General features: G+C 38.3%; 1 long non-coding RNA gene across 1 annotated transcript; it reads right to left on the bottom strand.

Annotated features, from left to right (window-relative positions):
* Positions 1 to 1,680: 1,680 nt before the first annotated feature.
* Positions 1,681 to 13,114, bottom strand: LOC124248229 (uncharacterized). The gene is made up of 3 exons (XR_006890952.1): positions 13,006 to 13,114; positions 6,346 to 6,371; positions 1,681 to 2,129 (listed from the first exon to the last, which is right to left on the bottom strand). It is a non-coding gene; the product is annotated as an uncharacterized LOC124248229 (long non-coding RNA).
* Positions 13,115 to 19,417: the final 6,303 nt, after the last annotated feature.

The raw sequence follows: 19,417 nt of genomic DNA, 5'->3' as shown, positions 1-19,417 counted from the left end.
GACAGTTCTTAATCTGGAAAGGCTAAATTGCTTTATAATTACATGTATAATCATTTGTATGAAATGTAAGTTATATATTAGATTGTTATTTCTTGAATGTTTAGATAATAATTTTGTTTTTTGTTTAAGAGAGCAGTATTATCTTCTGCTTCTGAGTGTCGTTATTCTAATTAAAGTGGTAAATTTGTCTATTTTTAATGAGATTTAATGCTGATGCATAATGATGCCAGTTTATTCAATTTTCTTTTTGTAGTTTGAAATTCCAGAAGATTTCAGAAGTAGGCTGCCGTCGATACTGTCCATTCCACCTCCCAGGTTCCCTTGAGACACACTTACAAAAACAGAGAATTTCCACTCTACATTGAACACTTTATAGGGGAATTTGAAAAGGAAATTGATTGCAAATCGAAACGTACGTATACAACCTCATAACATCTGTTCGCCTTCACCAAAAGTTTCTAGCATTTGGTAACTGACTTGTGTTTCTCAGTAGATTTTTCATGCTGCTTTGTCGTGTCCATGTGGGCCATTCTTTATTTGATCAACACAAGCTTTGTCATGCTTTTAAGGAGCAGCAGTTAATGCAGCTATGCTGGAATTACTTCCAAAGTGGGGATGGCATTTCCATTATCCAGAAAGGTGTTATAATTAGAACAAATGCCACTAGGATAAAAATTATGATGAGGCTAATACTTGAAGATGATATCAGTATTTTAATATCAATGTAATTTTTCTCCTAATATATATTTCATGCTTGACCAGGGAATTATGGAAAACCTTATTTAATTCAATTGAAAAAAAATTTGAGTCCCCACAGTACATTCAGCACTGTTCATGTTACAATTAGGGGATACTTTAAAAAATGTGTATAATATAGTCTTTCAGTTAAGTACCTTTAAATGTCATTAGGTAAGGCTAGACCTGCAAGAATTGGGTAACAACATAAAGTAATGAGTGATTATCTCCTCAAACGAGTGTGTAGAAAATTAATTCTAGTGGGGCCTGAGGATGGGAAGTTAGAGAATACAGAGATCAGTTATATTTTATAAAGGGATTATACCTTGAAAGAAAAGTATGTTCATCTCTCATGTTGGTAATAATTAATTATAGCCAATTTGGCGAAAAATAATGCCATTTGAGAGTTGAGACCTTGGAGTTAAGGTCTATCAAAGCTTGTCTACTGTCTCCAACCCCCTCTGTCTAAACCAATGTGGGTGGATCCACGAAGCTCACTACGTAGTCGAAGTCCAGCTTGGCTTCCCCATTGTTGAATGACGTTTAGGGAATGTTAGATTTAGCAATTGCAATGAAGTTAGAGTCATCAATTTGTTTCTTCCTTTAGTAACTGAGACTTTAAACATTGAATTAATCTCAGAAGCTGGTCAACTAAAAAGTATGAGGACTTTAGATATATAGGACAAATGAAAGATGTTGAAAGACAGGCGATTATATTTTATAGGGCGATAATGAAAAAGTAGATCTCACGTCAAATTCATTCATAGTTAATCAAATCTTATAATTGGCTTTTGTTCTTATTACATATGGTGGGTGTATCTTATCATATCTTTGTGTTTCCTTAGAGATCTGTTGTGAAATTTCTACCACAAGATAAACAAAAGCACCAAACAGAAGTGTGAAAGTTCTGTTTATTATTAAATAAGAAGCATATAAGCAGTTCTTTTCAGAGAAAAAAAAATCAGGTGCCTTTTGTTGCATTGACCTTAGTACACAGTAAAGTTATATTCTTTCCCCTTGTTTTCTCATAATGAGATTTATATTCTTTAGAAAACATTAGGTAACATCAATGTGTCTTTTTTTACCCTCGAAGGTCCTTTAAAACTTTAATAGTTATTAAATAGTCTTGGCACTGTTGATTTCCTGGGGTCACAGAGGGGCCTTTGTACATGTCGTCATTATGCTTGTGGCATGTAACGTTTCCATGAATAGCAGATGCCTAAGGTACCATCTATCTCCAAGGGATAAGGGAGTCTTCTTCAGCCTTCCATTCTTCTTAATATAGGAAAGAACAAACCTGGAGCTCTAGGAATCTTCGTGTTTCTAGTTCAGTTTACCCCAGAAGAAAAGTTTGAAGTGCAAATAATTTATTTGGAAGATGATCCTGGGAAACACTGGCAATGGAAAAAAAAAAAGACAATAAAGTAAACATTGTCAAGCAAGGTACGCTGTGGGCAACTGGAGAGTAAAACCCTGGGGAATTCTGGGAGACAGTGTAGAACACTTAGCTCAGAGTTATTCTGTGAGGGAGGTCGGATATCTACCTGCCCACACTCATTCATCATTTGTAGAGGGATGGCTCTAGGGGGCTCTGGTTACCCAGCAGTTCTGGCTCCCTGTATGTGGGCAGAACAGCTTTTGGAGGCAAGACAGAGAGAGCTTAAGGCAAAGAATTGACGTATTCACAGCTGGAAGTTAGGCTGGTGTGCCCAGAAATATTAAATGCCAAGGAGATAAAAGGGAGGGGGTTGACTGACAGAAACTTCTACACAATGTAGAGGAAGAGACAAAATCCACACAGATTCCTGCATAAACATACATTCAATAAATACTTAAAGAGGATGTAAGTATTTATATCTCTCATATGCCTTGCACTACACAAGCATCCAGTTCTTACCCTCATAGAGATGTCATTGTAGTTGACATGTGTTTATTGAATATTAATCCAACATTCTCAGAAGACCTAAGAGCTCTCAGGAGTCACCTAAGGAGAAAAATCTCAAACATTTCTCACAGGCACATTTCTATATCTGTGTGAGCTTTTCTGTCCCCAGTTAGTTTTTGCTGCATAATAAATAACTCCAAACAAAGTGGCTTCAAACAACAACTAGATTTTTAGCTCATGATTCTGCAGGTCACCAATTCGTGATGGGTTCAGCTGAGTGGTTCTGTTGATCTGGGTGAGGTTTGGCTGATCTTGGCAGAGCTCATTTATGCATCAAATGCCCTGTTGATTGTTGGCTGGGGTGCGTCAGTTCTCCCATGTGGCCGGTCATTCTCTAGCAGGCTACCCAAACCTTGTTCCCATGGTGATAGAGTTCCCAAGACAATCTAGAGAGCAACCTTCAATGCAGAAGTGCTTTTCAAGCCCCTGCTTGCATCTTGTTTGCCACTACTTTATAGGCCAAAGAAAGTCACGAAGCCAACCCAGTGTTGGGGCTGCAGAAAGGCTCCAATTCTTGATGGCAGGAGCCACAAAGTCGCTTTGCAAAACATGTGGATGCAGAGCAGGGAGGAATTTGTGGCGATTTTTGCAATCTACCACAAAGTGGAAGAAGATTTTTGCAATCTACCACAAACAAAACACACATAGCCCTTCATGTAGAAAAAACATCATATCAGGAAACTGTTTAAACAGAGAGCATGTGGTGCCGTGAGCGCTTGCCCCAGAGAATTCACCCTTGCATAGCTATCATGGTCTGTGTATCTGGCAACATTTCACAGTTCTCCATTAGGAAACTCTGCTACTTGGATTTCTGTGATTTGTAAGTCCTACATGTGGGAATCAAATGTGCATCAGCCCTTTACTAACAATGGCACGCAATTTCCACTGCCTTCCCAGGGGTCATCAAGACTACTACAACAGTGTGAGGCTGTGTGAGGTGGCAAATTACATTTGTCTTGCTTCATTGTAGGGGGAAGTGGTGTTAACTGATTAGCCATATACTCATGGAGTAGGGCTGAGAATAATGCCAGCATATCTTTATTCTTTGATTTCTCTGATAACCACCACTCCATTCTGTCACCTTCATGAACAGGAGTTCCCCACCCACTGATTTCCTTATCCTGGATGTGTATAAGAAATCTAGATTTATGAGCAATAATTTACTGTTTTGAAAATCTTTGACACCCCATAAGATTCTTTCTAATGGAAAAAGATTGAATAGTCAATGTTTTCCTAGATTCTAAAGCTCTGATTTAAATAGCCTAGATATGCAGAACCATTGTCCAGATTTCAAATTTTATAAAGTGGTTGAAAATCCCAAGTTCCTGGAATTCTGGTTTCTGACTAAATCACCTAAAGCAAACTCTCCAAATTTTCTGCTAAAATATTACCAAGTCACCAAAAAATCCAAAATCTTCACTTACCAAAGAAAATTTAAAAACTGACAAATAACTCCTCATCCTAATCTTGATGTGACTAATGACGAACAATGACTAACATCAGGCTGAAGCAGACCTCCAGACCTGAGCATTCTTTCTTTGTGCCCCCCCACCCCCAATACCTCAGTGACAGGTGTTTACAAGCACCTTGGAAAAGAGAGCACGGATACTGGTGGCAGGATCACCTGGTGGTGAGGTGGCAAATGAAGAGTGGTCCATCTCAGAGCTTCAGGCTCTCTTCTGAGATGCATCCCCCACTCTATTCCCTAAAATCACTAGGAAGAGCACAGCTAGGCCTGCCTTTATCCCCTCTCCTAGGTACACATTGTTGATATTCCCCAGGGAAATAGATCACAGAAGAGGGGGTATACATATGTATATTTATAAATGTATATTTATATTTAACTCTAAATATTTAAATATATGTATATGTATATAGGGAGGCTGTATGTATGAAAAAAGAAAAGCAGAATAACAAAACTCCTGAACACCTTATAGGAAACAAAATAGAATTAATGTATTAGACGGAACAAGAATTTAAAATAAGTAAAATGAATATATTCAAAACAATATGGCAGGGTTTGGTATCATGGAACAGAAATAGGCAGTTATAAGGAAAATCAAAGTGTAAATAGAAAGTATGAAAGATAGAAGAGTTGCAGTAAGGCAGTGGTTCGTAAAACTGCCATCCGCAGACCAACAGCATCAGCATCACCTGGAAACTTGTTAGAAATACAAATTCTTGTAGCCACCCAAGGTCTACTGAATCAGAAACTCTGGGAGTGGGGCCCAGGCATCTGTGTTTCAAGACGCACCCCTAGATGATTCTGAGGCATTCCAGTTTGAGAATCACTGCTGTAGAGAACCAAATTACAGAATAGTTAGAGCCAAAGAATGACTAATTGAGCCAGAAGAGGAAGTCAAAAAACCCTATCAGAAAGTATCAGGAATGGATAAGGAAATGGAAATATGTATGTTAATGTTAACAGCCATGGTGGATAGAAGTAGAAGGGTCAACATCCATGTAATGGGATTTCCAAAGGAGAGGAAGAAAATAATGGAGGGAAGGAAATAGTCAAAGACTTGACCAAGAATTTTTCAGAACTAAGTAAAGATCAGTCAGTTATGCATAAAAGTCAAGATTCACACCTTTTTCTTGGTAAATTGAAAGGACTGGCAACACTGGCCACCCAAACTGACTAGCAGCTTCTCCCTTTAAATGAGGTGTTCATAGACGATGGGAATGTGGGCTGGGGTCACAGATGGGCTATTCCAGCTCTACCGTTTAATAACTTTGTGACTTTAGCAACCATCTGAATCTCAACCTCCTCATCTAGACAGTGTGGGTAATAAAATACCCACCTCATAGTTGTTCTGAAGATTAAATGAGTTAATACATGCAAAGACTCAGCATAGTACTTAGCGCTTAGTAAGTGCTTTAAAAATTCTAGCTGTTAATGTTGCTTGGCATAGCTCCCACCCACCGCCAGATGCTCAGGCTCAGATTTTTCTTACACTCAACATCGCTCATTTCAATTGGTTGAGTTACCTGCTTGGTCCCTTTTGGAAACTCAGTTTGTGATTTCTGCTCTATCCCTTCGTAACCCTGACTTTGGTTGGTTGATTAACATCTCTGGGCCTCAGTTTCCTCTTCAGTGAAATGAGGTAATGACCTACCTCATCCTCACATATATATAGAAGAGAAGTACTGTTTGTGGACGTGACTTCCATAGAATGGGCACTCAGTAAATGCTTGAATATTCCTTTCTTTAGTCATTTATCTTCATATCCAGTACAATACTTAGCACAGGATGGTGTGCTGCAGCCAGCCCACAATGGCTCAAGAGAGCCAATTGCTACATCTTCAGGAATTTTGAGAGCTGATTGTTAAACACAGCCATTACTAAAAAACTAAATCATATAAACTTACAATTAAGTTAGTTATATTAAAAAAGTTAACAAATTCTAAAAAATCCTATCATTTAAATTTTTACTACATTTTACTGTAATTTATACTCTTGAGATGAATTAAGTCTATTCTATCTGTAGGGTAGAAAGACTGTATAATGGTGTTCTACTGTGCGTTTCTTCCTAACTCTTGGTTCAGTCACATCACATTGGTAGGTTGAAATTAGCCATGGTCAGAGTGTTTATCCCATGGAATTTGGCAAACAGTTCGAATCAGGGCTGTGTTTCCCTGTAAAGGGCCAGTTGTAAAATACTTACCAGTGCATCAGTAAGATCTTCAAAATCTGTTTGGAAAACAAAAGAAACATAAAATTATGTTTATTACCAGGGGACCTCAAAACATTGTGAAGTACTCACAGTGACCATAAAAATGATGATTCTATTATATTATAAATTTGCCCTGAAATTCACAGGTTAGGTATGGCATTAAACATTTAATATATTTATCCTTAAAAGGTTAAAGTTGTGTATGTCCTGGAACTCTATGAAATATTCTACTCAAACATGTTTCTTTTTTCTCTTGTAATTTACCCACTGCAAACAGTATTCCATTAATCATGCTTGGATAAAGGCTTTTTCTTTCTTTCTTTTTTTTTGTGAGGAAGATTCGCCCTGAGCTAACATCTGTGCCAGTCTTCCTCTATTTTGTATGTGGGATGCCACCACAGCATGGCTTGATGAGCGGTTTGTAGGTCTGCTCTGGGGATCCAAACCTTTGACCCCAGGCGACTGAAGTGGAGCATGTGAACTTAACCACTACACCGCTGGGCTAGCCCCAAAGGTTTGTTTTATAGTAACAGTTATGAAGCAAAAATTATACTAAGTTTTTTACATATATTGACAATTCTCACAACAACATTATGAGACAAACGCTTTAACAGATAAAAAAACTGAGCCTCACAGAAGATAAAGCATCTTCTGTGATAATACTATGTGATATTATCACTTTCATTATGTTATGTGATAATATAATGAAAACCTTGAAAGTAGCAGAGCTGGGAGTAAAGCGAGGCCATCAGACTGCAGAGGCTGCGCTCTTCACTGCCCCTCCCACCACCTGCCTGGGTGCTGGCGTTGATGCTGAAGGTCACAGTGAAGATGATTTTCTCCAAAGAGAGTGCTAAAAATCGAGCAGGTGCAGTTAATTTTCCTTTTACATTGTATTTTCTCTCCAGGTCATTCAAGTAAAACTTTCCAGATTTAAGGGAATAATGTCTCCAGTAATTTTTGAAATACTGTGAAATTTCTTGTTCCTTTTTTTTTTCTTTTTCTTCTCTCTTGGATCTGTGGCCTCTTGTTTGACAGGTATCAAAACAACTTTATCCATTACTGCAAGATTCTCAGAACAACCACTGCACCTCTGTCATAAAGCTAGTTTGATCTGTCTTTCTAGAAAGAGAGGCTTTTGCCTCTCTTGATTTGATAACTAAATCTCTCTTGATTTAATAACTAAATTAGCATTTCAACTGAATAATTAATGCCTGTTATCAAAAAGGAGCACTCATGAAAAATGGCCTATCTTAAAAATTTTTTTTGAAAATACAGTAAAGTTAGAAGAAAATGCAAAAGTTACACACACACACGCAATACTCCTATCCGTATATAACCCTTATTGTATTTCACTGAATTTCCCTCCAGTTTTATTTCTACATATATGGTTTAAAAATACTGTCTATATACCTTAGATAGTATTTGTTTCTGGGAGATTTTTTCACTTACCTTTACATCATTACAATTATTTTTGATGTTGCAAATTCTTCAGCAATGTTACTTTCAACTACGTGATTAAATATGAAAGATTAATGAACAAATGGGTATTAATTCTGTAGGCCCAGATGAATGGAACAGTGAAACTTGAAGTCGTGAAAAATATATCTTACTGAGTAGTGGTTTGACTAAAGATTTCACTTTTCAATAGAGTAGTTGAAGTTTTTTCAGAGAGAGCTTGGTACATTTCAATGGGAGCTTGTTAGCAAGATTTTTCACAGACCCTATCTCAGACATACTGTATCAGAATCTGCTTTTTAACAAGATCCCCAGCAGATTTGTCTGCACATTCAAGTTTGAAAAGCAAGACTTTAGTTCGTATCGCTTGGGCATAATTGTCAAATAGGATCATGTGTTTAGCTGGCACTCACAGTTACGGAGAACCATCAGTTTCAGGGGCTCCATACCTATGGATTTAGAGGCACATGCTTTTCTTCAGAGCTTCATGCTCAGGCCTTAAAGAAAGATGAATGAAATTGCTTTCCTGAATTAAATGGATTCATTTAACCAAAATTACATAAGCTGTTTGACAGTCATAATCCAATGTTATAATTTAGAGGGTCTGTTCTCAGCTCAAGCAGGAATAGTGAAAAATGATTTAATAACTAAATTAGCATTTCAACTGAATATATTAGTGCCTGTTATCAAAAGGGAGCTGTTTTGCTAGGACTGTGGGTGCAATGAATTTTGTAAAAGAGTCTGGTTTATGCCTATGGTTCTTTTCTTTGTGACTTGGGACCCAGGATGGCACAAGGGATAGACCATTCTAGAATTTTGTTTATTTTCCCACTTACCATTTGTTTCTTGTACATTTTCACCTTTAAGACACTCACTGTTAAATTGAGCTTTGCCTCTTCCTTATGGAAGAGGAACTTCCGAGAGGTTATAAGTCACGTAATAAGTCAGTGATTTAGAGAGGAGCTGAGTTTGTGGGTAATCTTTTGCATTTTACAAAAGATTGTGTAACAAGTCACTCAGTGTTAGGCTGCAGCCATTTTCACTACCGTAGAATTCCCTTGTCTATCACCTCTTTACAGGTAGTGCAAGAAAGTAGGGAGGTTGCTCTTTTGTTTATAAAGTCCAGAGAAAGATGGAATGGGTTGAAATTACGGCACTAAAGATTTGAGTTAAACTTGTCTGTGTATGTGCGTGCGTTTACGTGTGCCTGGGTTTGTACTGGGAGTTTGAATAAATGGGGATGGAGTGGAATAGTGTCTCCTTTAACACGTCTTTGTGTTACATGGAGAAATGATGGTGTCTCCTTCTCTGGAATTCTCCAAAGGGGAGACTGCTCTTGTTAAATGGTTTAGATTTTGATCTTCCTAATTGTAAAGATCATTGTTTATCCAGGGGTCTTCTAGTCCTCTGAATTGATAAGCCAGGTCTGTTGGCCATCTTTCATTCTGCAACTTTCTGTAAAGTGAGACAGAAACCTAAATAGCCTCTAAATTTGCATAAATTAATCTTTCTTGGTAAAACTTATCCTAAATTTACAAACCGTTACTGTTCATCATCAGGAATATGTCCCAAACATCAAAATGCTTTTTATTTTTTTATTTTTAAATTTTTTTTAAAAATTGGCACCTGAGCTAACAACTGTTGCTAATCTTCTTCTTTTTTTTCTGCTTTTTTCTCCCCAAATACCCCCAGCACAAAGTTGTATATTTTTAGTTGTGGGTCCTTCTAGTTGTGGCATGTGGGACACCGCCTCAGTGTGGCCTGACGAGTGGTGCCCTGTCTGTGCCCAGGAGCCGAACCAGTAAAACCCTGGGCCGCAAAGTGGAGCACGCGAACTTAACCACTCGGCCACAGGGCCAGCCCCTCAAAATGCTTTTTAGGAGGTTTGTGTATCCATCACACTGCCCAAAGACAGCATAAGGATATCTGTCACCTCATGCCCACCCAGAGGTGAAATAGGGCTATAGCAGGGAGGGGGCAGTGCATCATGGCTATTTCAGTTCAGTTAGGTTTTTTTAAATTTTCTTTTTATTTTTTTTCTTTTGAGGGAGATTAGCTCTGAGCTAACATCTGTGCCCATCTTCCTCTACTTTATATGTGGGACACCTGCCACAGCATGGTTTGATAAGTGGTGTATAGGTCCGTGCCTGGGATCTGAACTGGCGAACCACAGGCTGCTGAAGTGGAGTGTGCCAACTTAACTGCTGTGCCACCGGGCCAGCTCCTCAGCTGGTATTTTTGACATGAGTGAATGCCTCCTGTGTGCAGACATGTTGCTGGTTGCTTTTGTCCAGGGCTGTGGTTGACTTGGATTCCTTTCCAAATAACATAGCTGAGCTCTTCTCAAATGCAAAGAGTCCCCAGAAATATATGCCCCTCAAAAAACATAATTTCGTTTCTTTCTCTGAGGCTGAAAATAGGCACAAATCTAAAAGAATATGGCTGAGAGAAATCAAAGACATTTTGACGAAAATTTTTAAATCTGTGACTAATGTTCTCAGTGATATTAACCTTAAAAAGAACGACAGAAGACCTACATATATTAAAAAGTGATAGCACAGGTAAGTCCCCTATGAATATAGAAATATGTGGGACATTTACAAGGTTGCTGCTATGGTCTGAAGGAGTCTACCCCCAAATTCATATGTTGAAATTTAACCCCCAAGATGATGGTTTTAGGAGGTGGGGCCTTTGGGAGGTGATTAGGTCATGAGGGTAGAGTCCTCATGAGTGGGATTAGTGCCCTTAGAAAAGAGGCCCGAGAGAGCTCCATTGCTCCCTTCTGCCATTTGCAAACACAATGAGGAATCTGCAACCCAGAAGAGGCCTCTCACCCGACCATCCTGGCACTCTGATCTCAGACCTCCAGCCTCCAGAATTGTGAGAAATACATATCTGTTGTTTATAAGCCACACAGTCTATGATATTTTGTTATAGCAGCTTGAAGACAGTTACCTATTACTATGTAAAAAAAAAAAAAAACCACTCCAAAACTTACTAGCTGAAAAATCAACATTATTTCTCACAATTCAGGATGTTGGCTGGACTCATCTCTTTGTGCTTCTTGTGCTCCATATGGGTCACCTGGGCTCACTTAGCAAATAAATTCAAGTAGGAGTTTGGCTTGGACCAGAAAATACAAGATGGCTCCGCTCACACATCTGAAGGTGACTTCACTCAGCTTGAGTATCCAGAACAACTGAGGGCTGGCTGGACCTTTCTTTCTCCACAAGTTCTCTCCAAGCTTATTTACATGGCAGCTGTAACATAAAGCTGCCGAAAGGGTTCAAAAAAGAAAGCTTCCAGGATTCTTAAAAGTCACAGACTGTTACTTCATCACATTCGGTTGGTCAACACACATCATAAGGCCAGGCCAGATTCAACAAGAGGGGAAATGAAGTCATTTCTTGATGAGAGAAGTGAAGATCACATACAGAGAGTTTTCTGTGGCGTATTTGTAGACATCTACCTGATTATCAACCATTGGTTTTCATAACTTTTCTCCCTAATAGCAGAACTCTGATTTTGCTTAGGTGTCTACCTTCTTCCTTGTGGTCAAGGGCTTCAGGTGAGGTTGGCTGCATCTCTAACCCTGGAAAGGTAGGCTGCGATTGTTCTAAGCCACATAAAGTAGTATCATTTTTAATGCAAATTTAGATATAGACAAGTGATAAAATTCTGACCAGTGAAATTTGAGAAGAAGCCTGCTGAGAAGTTTCTGGAAAAGGTTTTGTAGCTCTTAAAGGTGTTATAAGGAGAACTTAGTCTTTTTGGTCTCTAGATATTGCTGGGTCTGTTTGTTCATGAGTCCTGCTATCTCTGTCTTGTAACCATGAGGATAAAGCCAAAACAGAGAGGAGGACAGAGCCAAAAGAGCCACAGGGATTGTCTGTCTCTGATAGCCTCCTAATTCTGGAGTTCCTTAATTTTTAAAGTTGAGTTTTCTGTTACCTTCAGCTGAAGCATTCTTAATGATGAAGACTGTGTGGAAAGATAGAACAGTAGAAATGCAAATAAGAAGAGTGCTCATTTCAGCTCTGTGTGATATATGCTTTACATAAGAAATGAGAGGAAAGACTGTCTGCTAAAGATCCCCATTGGGCAACATTTGCTTTCTTCATGAAAGTACCACAGTTTAGAATCTAGCACTCAACTTTGCAAACTAACAAACTTGAACTTGCTAAATCACCAGAAACAGTCGCCTTTCAGAAGCAGATTTCTGTGATCTAACCTCACAAGATGGTTGCATAAAACTTTTATGCCTTCTTATGAGTTATCGAAATTTGTAAGATGGCATTAAAGTAAAATGCCAATTACAAATTACAATGAATCTTATAAATATCGAAGTGAGAAACTTTGAGATCATCATGACCTGCACATTCTGGAATCAGAACAAGAGGAACTGGATGAATTAAATATTTAATTAAATTATTATTATTTAATTATTAAATTATTAGTTAGCTAAGATAGCCTGATTCATCCACTCTACAGTGAGAATGTTTTTGTCAACAGGATCAGACCATCAAAAGAACAATGACAAGCCATCCCCTGCATTTATTTTCATGTTAAGGATACTCTTGCTAGTGGGATGGGATATAGCCAAGGATGACTGATTATGACCCTTTCTTCCCTGAGTGGTGCTGGTGGTGGACGTAACCAGTGATGGTCTCTTTTTAGTCTATGTTTCCATGACTGACAACACCTTTTTGACAAACCCATTTAGTCATCCTGGGGTGTTGATTTTCAAGTGGTCCTCTGAACAGAAATTGATTCCTGATAAAGTTTTTAATGGTCTGTGCCAAAATAAGAAAAATAAGGACACATACACACAAACTCCACCACATGTATCCCACTTGATTCTTTATATATAGGCATATCATACATCAGCTTCTTGCCTTCAAGAATTACTTTTCTTGTGTGTCTGTGCTGAGATGTCCACCTGTCCGTTGCTCCTGTGCCTTGCCCAGCTCCCATATCCACGTGGATCATGATGCAGGTGGATCATGGATCCTTGGGCTACCTCTCTCTTTGCACAGATCACAGTTCCCTCTCCTCCTTCATTTGTTCTCTTATTCCCTATCCCATCATCGCTAGGTTGTAGTTGTTTATCCATTTATTAGTTTGGATAGGTTAGCAGCCTAACAACCCATCTCAAATATCCACAGCTTAACACAATAAAAAGTTATTTCTCACTCATGTAAAGTCCTGGGCAGCTCTATTGGTTGGATCCTTTCATGAAGTACCTCAGGGATGCAGGCTTCTTCCATCTTTTAGCTCTGCCATCTTCAGCATGTGGCCTCTGAGGGTGCTACCGAAGGGGAAAATGAGGAAGGATCATAAATGGAAGATGTTTTATTAGCCTGTCCTGGGAAGGGCATACCTCACTTCACCCACATTCCAATGATATGAGCTCAATCATGTGGCCCTCACCTGACTACAAGGGAGTCTTTACTACAAGGAGATTGTCATTTAGCCATGTGCCAAAAGAGGAGAAAAATTGATATTGGTGAACTCCAACTGAGCTTTCTTAAGAAGTTGAGATTTCTAAAAGTAATAACAACAACAACAAAAAACCAAGATAAAATTGCACACTAAGTATGATTATCTGTAGGCCTCAAGGGAAAAGCTGTTGTAAATTCAATTCTTTGTGTGATATCTTCTTAAAGACTTAATGAATCACGTAGCATCACTCTCCTGATTTGAAATTGAGGCCTTTCGTCAAAATACTACTTTTTCTAAATTCTGTTTCTTATGAATTCTTCTTCAGTATGATCTCCACCGAAAGTGTAGCACTTTCATGGGTCTGATTTATTCAGTTTAGAATACCACTCTGAGGTAAGGGCCATAGTCAAGTGTCCAAGGTGCCCTTTGACTCTCTCTTTTTTTTTTTTTTTGAGGAAGATTAGCTCTGAGCTAACATCTGCCACCAATTCTCCTCTTTTTGCTGAGGAAGACTGGCCCAGAGCTAACATCCATGCCCATCTTCCTCTGCTTTGTATGTGGGACGCCTACCACAGAATGGCGTGCCAAGTGGTGCCATGTCCGCACCCAGAATCTGAACCGGTGAACCCCAGGCTGCTGAAACAGAACATGTGCACTTAACTGCTGCACCACCGGGCCGGCCTCCCTTTGACTCTCTAAATCAGATGACTTAGAGATACATCCATTTGTTCTTCCTGATTGACCAATCGGACTGATGTCACACATATTCCCATACATCTTCAAAGATACATAACATCTCCTAAGATAAAATATTAAATCTCAGAAGCACTATAGTCTAAACCAGGGATTTGGTGAACTATGGCCCTTGGGCCAAACCAGGCTCACTGCCTATTTTTGTAAATAAAGTTTTATCAGAACATAGCCACCCATTAATTGGCCTATTGCTATGGCTATTTTTGTGCTACAAAAGCAAAATATTTTCAACAGAGAACACATGGCCCACAAAGTCTAATATATTTATTATCTGGCCCATTCTGGACATAGTTTATTGATCCCTGGTGTAAACAAAGGGTAGAAGAGTCATATGCCTAAGGAGCCAAAAAGGCAATGTTGATGAATAAAGTGAAAAAGCTGTAATATACAAAGCAATATAAATTTTGTTGAGCTGAAAAGTACATACCTGTCTGAAAGCATTCAATTTTTAAAATAATATATAGGCCAACAAAATACATTTTCACACAAAGATTAGACCTGTAGACAACCAGTTTATAACTTATGAACTAAGTCCATAAGGACAAAGAAAAGCATTCCTCCGCCGCCCCATAATGAGCAACGCTGCCTCTTTACAAACAAGCTGGGTCACTAGATCTTCCCTTTATTATGTGGAGCAGGGTCATTTCCTTTATGTCACCTGCACCTCAGCCTTCTGCCCACACCCATCTTTAAATTGTGACTGCTCGAACCTCCTTAAATAAGAAAGTGGCCATGCTCAGCCATATCCCATTATTGCTCTTCCAGAAACACAAAGACTAGGCAGAACTCTGACATAACAGCTTGTTAGGGTTTGATTAAACACTGTGCACGGGCCATTTTACTCCCTGGTCCCTGGCAGGAGGGATTTCATCCTTCATGATATTTTATTATTTGTAGTTCTAATGTCCTTTGCAAATTTATAATCTGGCAACCCTGGATTTTATTTCATTTTTAAATTTTACTTTTCTATGAAATCCCAAAGTATGGGAACCACTGACTCAAGTGACATTATAGCAGTATGAGATGACTTTGCTGATCTCTGCTTTGATCCTGTATTAGTAAATTTATATAGTATAGGCTATGAATGGCAAGCTTATTCCTCTTATGTCCAAGTTCTTAGGAAACTCCTCACTGAAATCAGAACTCACAACTCAGAGCAAACACCAAGGAGATAACATATTTCTGGTCCAAGCTTAAACAAGGGAAACCTGAATCCCGGAATGTCTTATGTCTTGAAGGAAAAGCCACATATAAGAGAAGGGCTTCCAGAACTATGTATGTAGCAAGGACAAAAGGGCAGAAATTTCTTGCAGGACAGGAGAATAGAAACTTACCTTTAGTGAATTTCTACTCTATGCAATATCTTTAGGAAGTTGTAAAAAGTAGAGTTCACTATCTCCAATTCATGGATTAACAACTTGAACCTTACCATGATTAAACCAACATGCTCAAGATTAAGCAACAAATAAGTGGTGAACTCACTGTGATTGAGGCAGAACTTTTATTTCAGATTGGAGCAAGAGCTAAGCTTTCTACTCTTCTTTCTCCTCTTTTTCCTTTTTTTTCTTGACAAAAATAATAACCTCTGAAGTCAAAAGGGTTTAGAAAACTAACCTAAGTCAGTCGAAGCCAAGTTAGAGAAGAACCTAGGAAGAAATTATCAAATTTCTTTATACAAACTCAAATCTTTGAGTGAAATCCATCCAGGGGTATTAAAACCGTATGTGGTATGCAGAATCTCTCTCATCTGCCTTGGGGAAATCATGGATAATGAAAGAGGTTCCTACATGAAAGAGATTTTCTACAGGAAAGATCAAATGTCTACACATTTTTAAGGAGAGAAAAAGATAGGTTAGAGCAATCAGTCAAAGAAATTCCTGGAAAAATTTACAGATTTGATTATTAAACAGAAGATTGGTGAGCTCTTAGAAAAACAAGTCGTGATCATTTGTGTATTGGTTAGTTTGTAGGCAACAGAAGGTTGGAAGGCCCATTTTACAGAAGGGAAAGTCTGATCTGTGCTCCCTAATTCAAAAGAGCGCACAACCATGCCTTCATCCTGGTGTAAACTACTCAGAATTCTAAGGATCGAGAGAGAAGCTTCAATTGGCTAAGCTTAGTCAATGCCTGCCCCCTTGACTTATAAAGGCAGATAAAGAGAGGATCTGGACGCTTGGGCAATCATGGTCTGAGGCAGGAAGCTAGGTTTGCCTGTCTGCCAAGGCTACAGACACAGAGGGTTATAGTTCATTCTCTAAAAGGAAATCAGTGTGCTTTTTGGAAAGAAAACAAAATTCTTAACTATGAAAAATTGGCAATTGTCTTCTACAATTGAAAAACAGATTGGATTCATGACTTGCTTGCCTCTTTCATTTTTTAAAAGTATTTTTGGACTAGTAAATATCATGTAGGTGATTCTTTCATCAAGATGCTTTGGAGAGTCTCAAGGTATCCTTAGAACAAAACAGAAAAATAGAAGCTGACAGATAATATGTTCATGGGTGGTAGAATAATATCCAAACTATCACTGAACCTCAACAAAAATTGAGCTCTGAACAGAGAGTGCTGGACATTTTTCTAGTTCAACATGATAATAAGGCATTTGTGGGGGTGGGGAGAGTTGACTGTTTTAGTTGCAAGTGACAAACTCATCCAGAAAACTTCAGGAGTGAGGCTATAAGCAAGCTTGGATTATGAAACTTGACTAATGTGATAAAATATTGTCTTTTTCTCACCATCTCATGGCTCTGCTTACTCTCTGTTGGCTTCATGATATATAGTCTTTTCCATATGATGTTAAAGATGGCCACATGACTCCATTCTTACGTTCTGTCAGGTTAGCAACTTCAGAGGACAGTAATTCCCAGCAAAAGCCCTGAGAGGACTCTCATGGCCTGATTTAGTCACATATCTAATCCTAAATCAGTAACAGTGCCAGGGTGATGGAATATTCTGATTAGCCAGGCCAAAATCACATACCCACCCATGGAGCCAGGATCTTCGCTCAGCTCCACCCTAACTACCTGGATAGAGAATAGAGAAGAATGGTTCTCAAAAAAAAAAAAAAAAAGATTTTGTTATTAAAACAGGAGGAGATTCTGAGCAGACTAAAACAATGGACATCTTTTAAAACACCAATGTCTTTTAAAGCACAAAATTGAGAGAAATAGCTAATGTTAATAGAATGGAGGTTCAAAAGATTTCAGTGGGTTAGTGGAGTAGACTTAAATTAACAAAGTTAAATTAAATCAGAATAGATGGAAACTCCAACATTGGCACCAAAATCTCAGTTACCTAAGTAATGATGGGGTGATTTGCTTCAATAGTAAACCATGAAAGTTTTAGTTGTCTACAAATTCAATTATTTCTTAACCATCTAAAAAGCTAATGTAATTCTAGTCTGTTTTATGAAAGCTAAATTGTCCCAGTGATTATGATCAAATTGTACCATGCACTGCTTGAGTCATTTGTGGGTGTCTATGTTCAATTCTGGGCATTGACAATGACAGACTACACAACCAGAGGAGGGTGCCCATAAGGACAGACACTTTATTGCCGAGGAAATTTCTCACATAATATATTCCAAAGACCAATAGAAAACATTTTCTTCTTAATTCACATCCTCCTTATTACACATACAAGTCGGTTGACTATATCATGTCTAAAGAGTATATACATTATCCACTGGTTTATCTAGTTTCTTCTTAGACACTTGGTATAAGCAAAAGCAAAGTACACCTTGGCTAAGTCTTTATTGCCCAAAAGCAAAGTGATTCTTTAAATACATACTCTGGTAAGCGCACATATCAAATAGATAATCCTTCTGGCCTTGTTGCAAGAGAAACTAGTTATTAAATGTCTTTTTAACACATACTTGCACATTATATGTATGTGGATGAATGTGGCTGTGAATACATTTACAAATATATACAAATACAAACACAAATACAAACCGATGTATACATTTGTGCATTCGTTTAGCAGGACTGTTAGGAAAGTATTTCTGCATACGAATAACTAGCACAAAAGCACTGGGACTGTTCTAAACCCTGGGGAAGGATAGTGTTATCTTAGATGTTCTTTCTGAACCTTCCTTCAGTGACACATTAACCTCCGTGCTGTTGACTACAGCACAAACCAGTTTTCCTCACTTCCTGTTATCTTGCTCCCATTTTAGAGTGAAGCTCAGAGGGTGTCTGACGGGAGGGAGTGTTCTGATACCAAGACAATTGGCAAACAGGAAAAGCAACCAGCCTTCTGGTTACAGGTTAATAAGGACAGCAGAGGACTTCCTCAGACCGCCCTTGGGCTGGTCAGTTCCCTTGAGGTCAAAAAGTCCTAGGGCAGCTTTAATTGATTTTTGAAGACAAGAAAAAGCTGCTTCTCATTTGCCATAAAATAAAAAGAGCTCCTGGTTGAATCAGGTGACAGCTGTAGAAATGCTTCTGGTCACCAGGGATTTTCTGGTCGCAGAGACCTGATGAGGCTGGTGTGTTTGAACGCACTTTGGGAGCCATAAAGCTCTATAGAAATAATTTGTGATTATTAAACAAGGGAATTTCTAGGCAACTTCTGTATACAGTGTCCCTTTAAAAGTGCCTAAACAGTTAAATTTTTATTGAACCGCTTTGGATGAAAATCCACCTAAAACGTATTGCTTACTTTCTTATCTTTTTAAATAAAATATATGGAGCAAAACAGGTTCATTCTTAAATAATCTGTGTGATCATTATGAACATTAGGTTTTGAAATATAGTCCAATATACAAGAATTACCACTTGTTGAAAGTTTCTTGTGGGCCGGGAATGGTGTTAAGTGCTATACAAAACTTAGATGATGCAATCTACAAAACAACCTTGCAAAGTCAGTGTTTTGCCCGTTTACCTATTTTACATATAATTAAACTGAGGTCTAGAAAGTTTAAGTAACTTTCATGAAGTTAACCAGTAAATGGTACAGATAGAACACCTCGTATGCAGGTGTGTCAGAATGCAAAATCCGCAATTAAAGCCACCAGTGTGTACCTTACAGCGGTGCTCTCGGGGCGGTGCTGTGCTGGTAAATGTTTAACAACCAGCAATTCAGAAAAAAAAAAATATATGTATACACACACACACATATATTTATTATAAGGGATATGTAGCATACAAGTTAAAATAATTAAAATATATGATAACCTTTATTATAATTCCATATAACCAATTGACTATCACAGAGTGCTTTTGGTAATTTTTACTAAACTCTTATATCTTAGTCAACTATGAACTTTTAGAAGAAAACGTAGGAGAAAATCTTTGCAACCTGGAGCAAAGTAGACGGAGAATTTTTAAGCATGAAACCATAAGCACAGTTCATCAAAGAAAAAAATAAATTGGACTTTGTCAAAAACTTTTTTGCTTCAATAGACACC

The sequence above is a fragment of the Equus quagga genome, chromosome 12 (assembly GCF_021613505.1).
Source record: "Equus quagga isolate Etosha38 chromosome 12, UCLA_HA_Equagga_1.0, whole genome shotgun sequence".
In the NCBI taxonomy this organism is placed as follows: Eukaryota; Metazoa; Chordata; class Mammalia; order Perissodactyla; family Equidae; genus Equus; species Equus quagga.
Note: the sequence above shows the minus strand (reverse complement) of the source record. Positions and strands in the feature narration are given on the sequence as shown.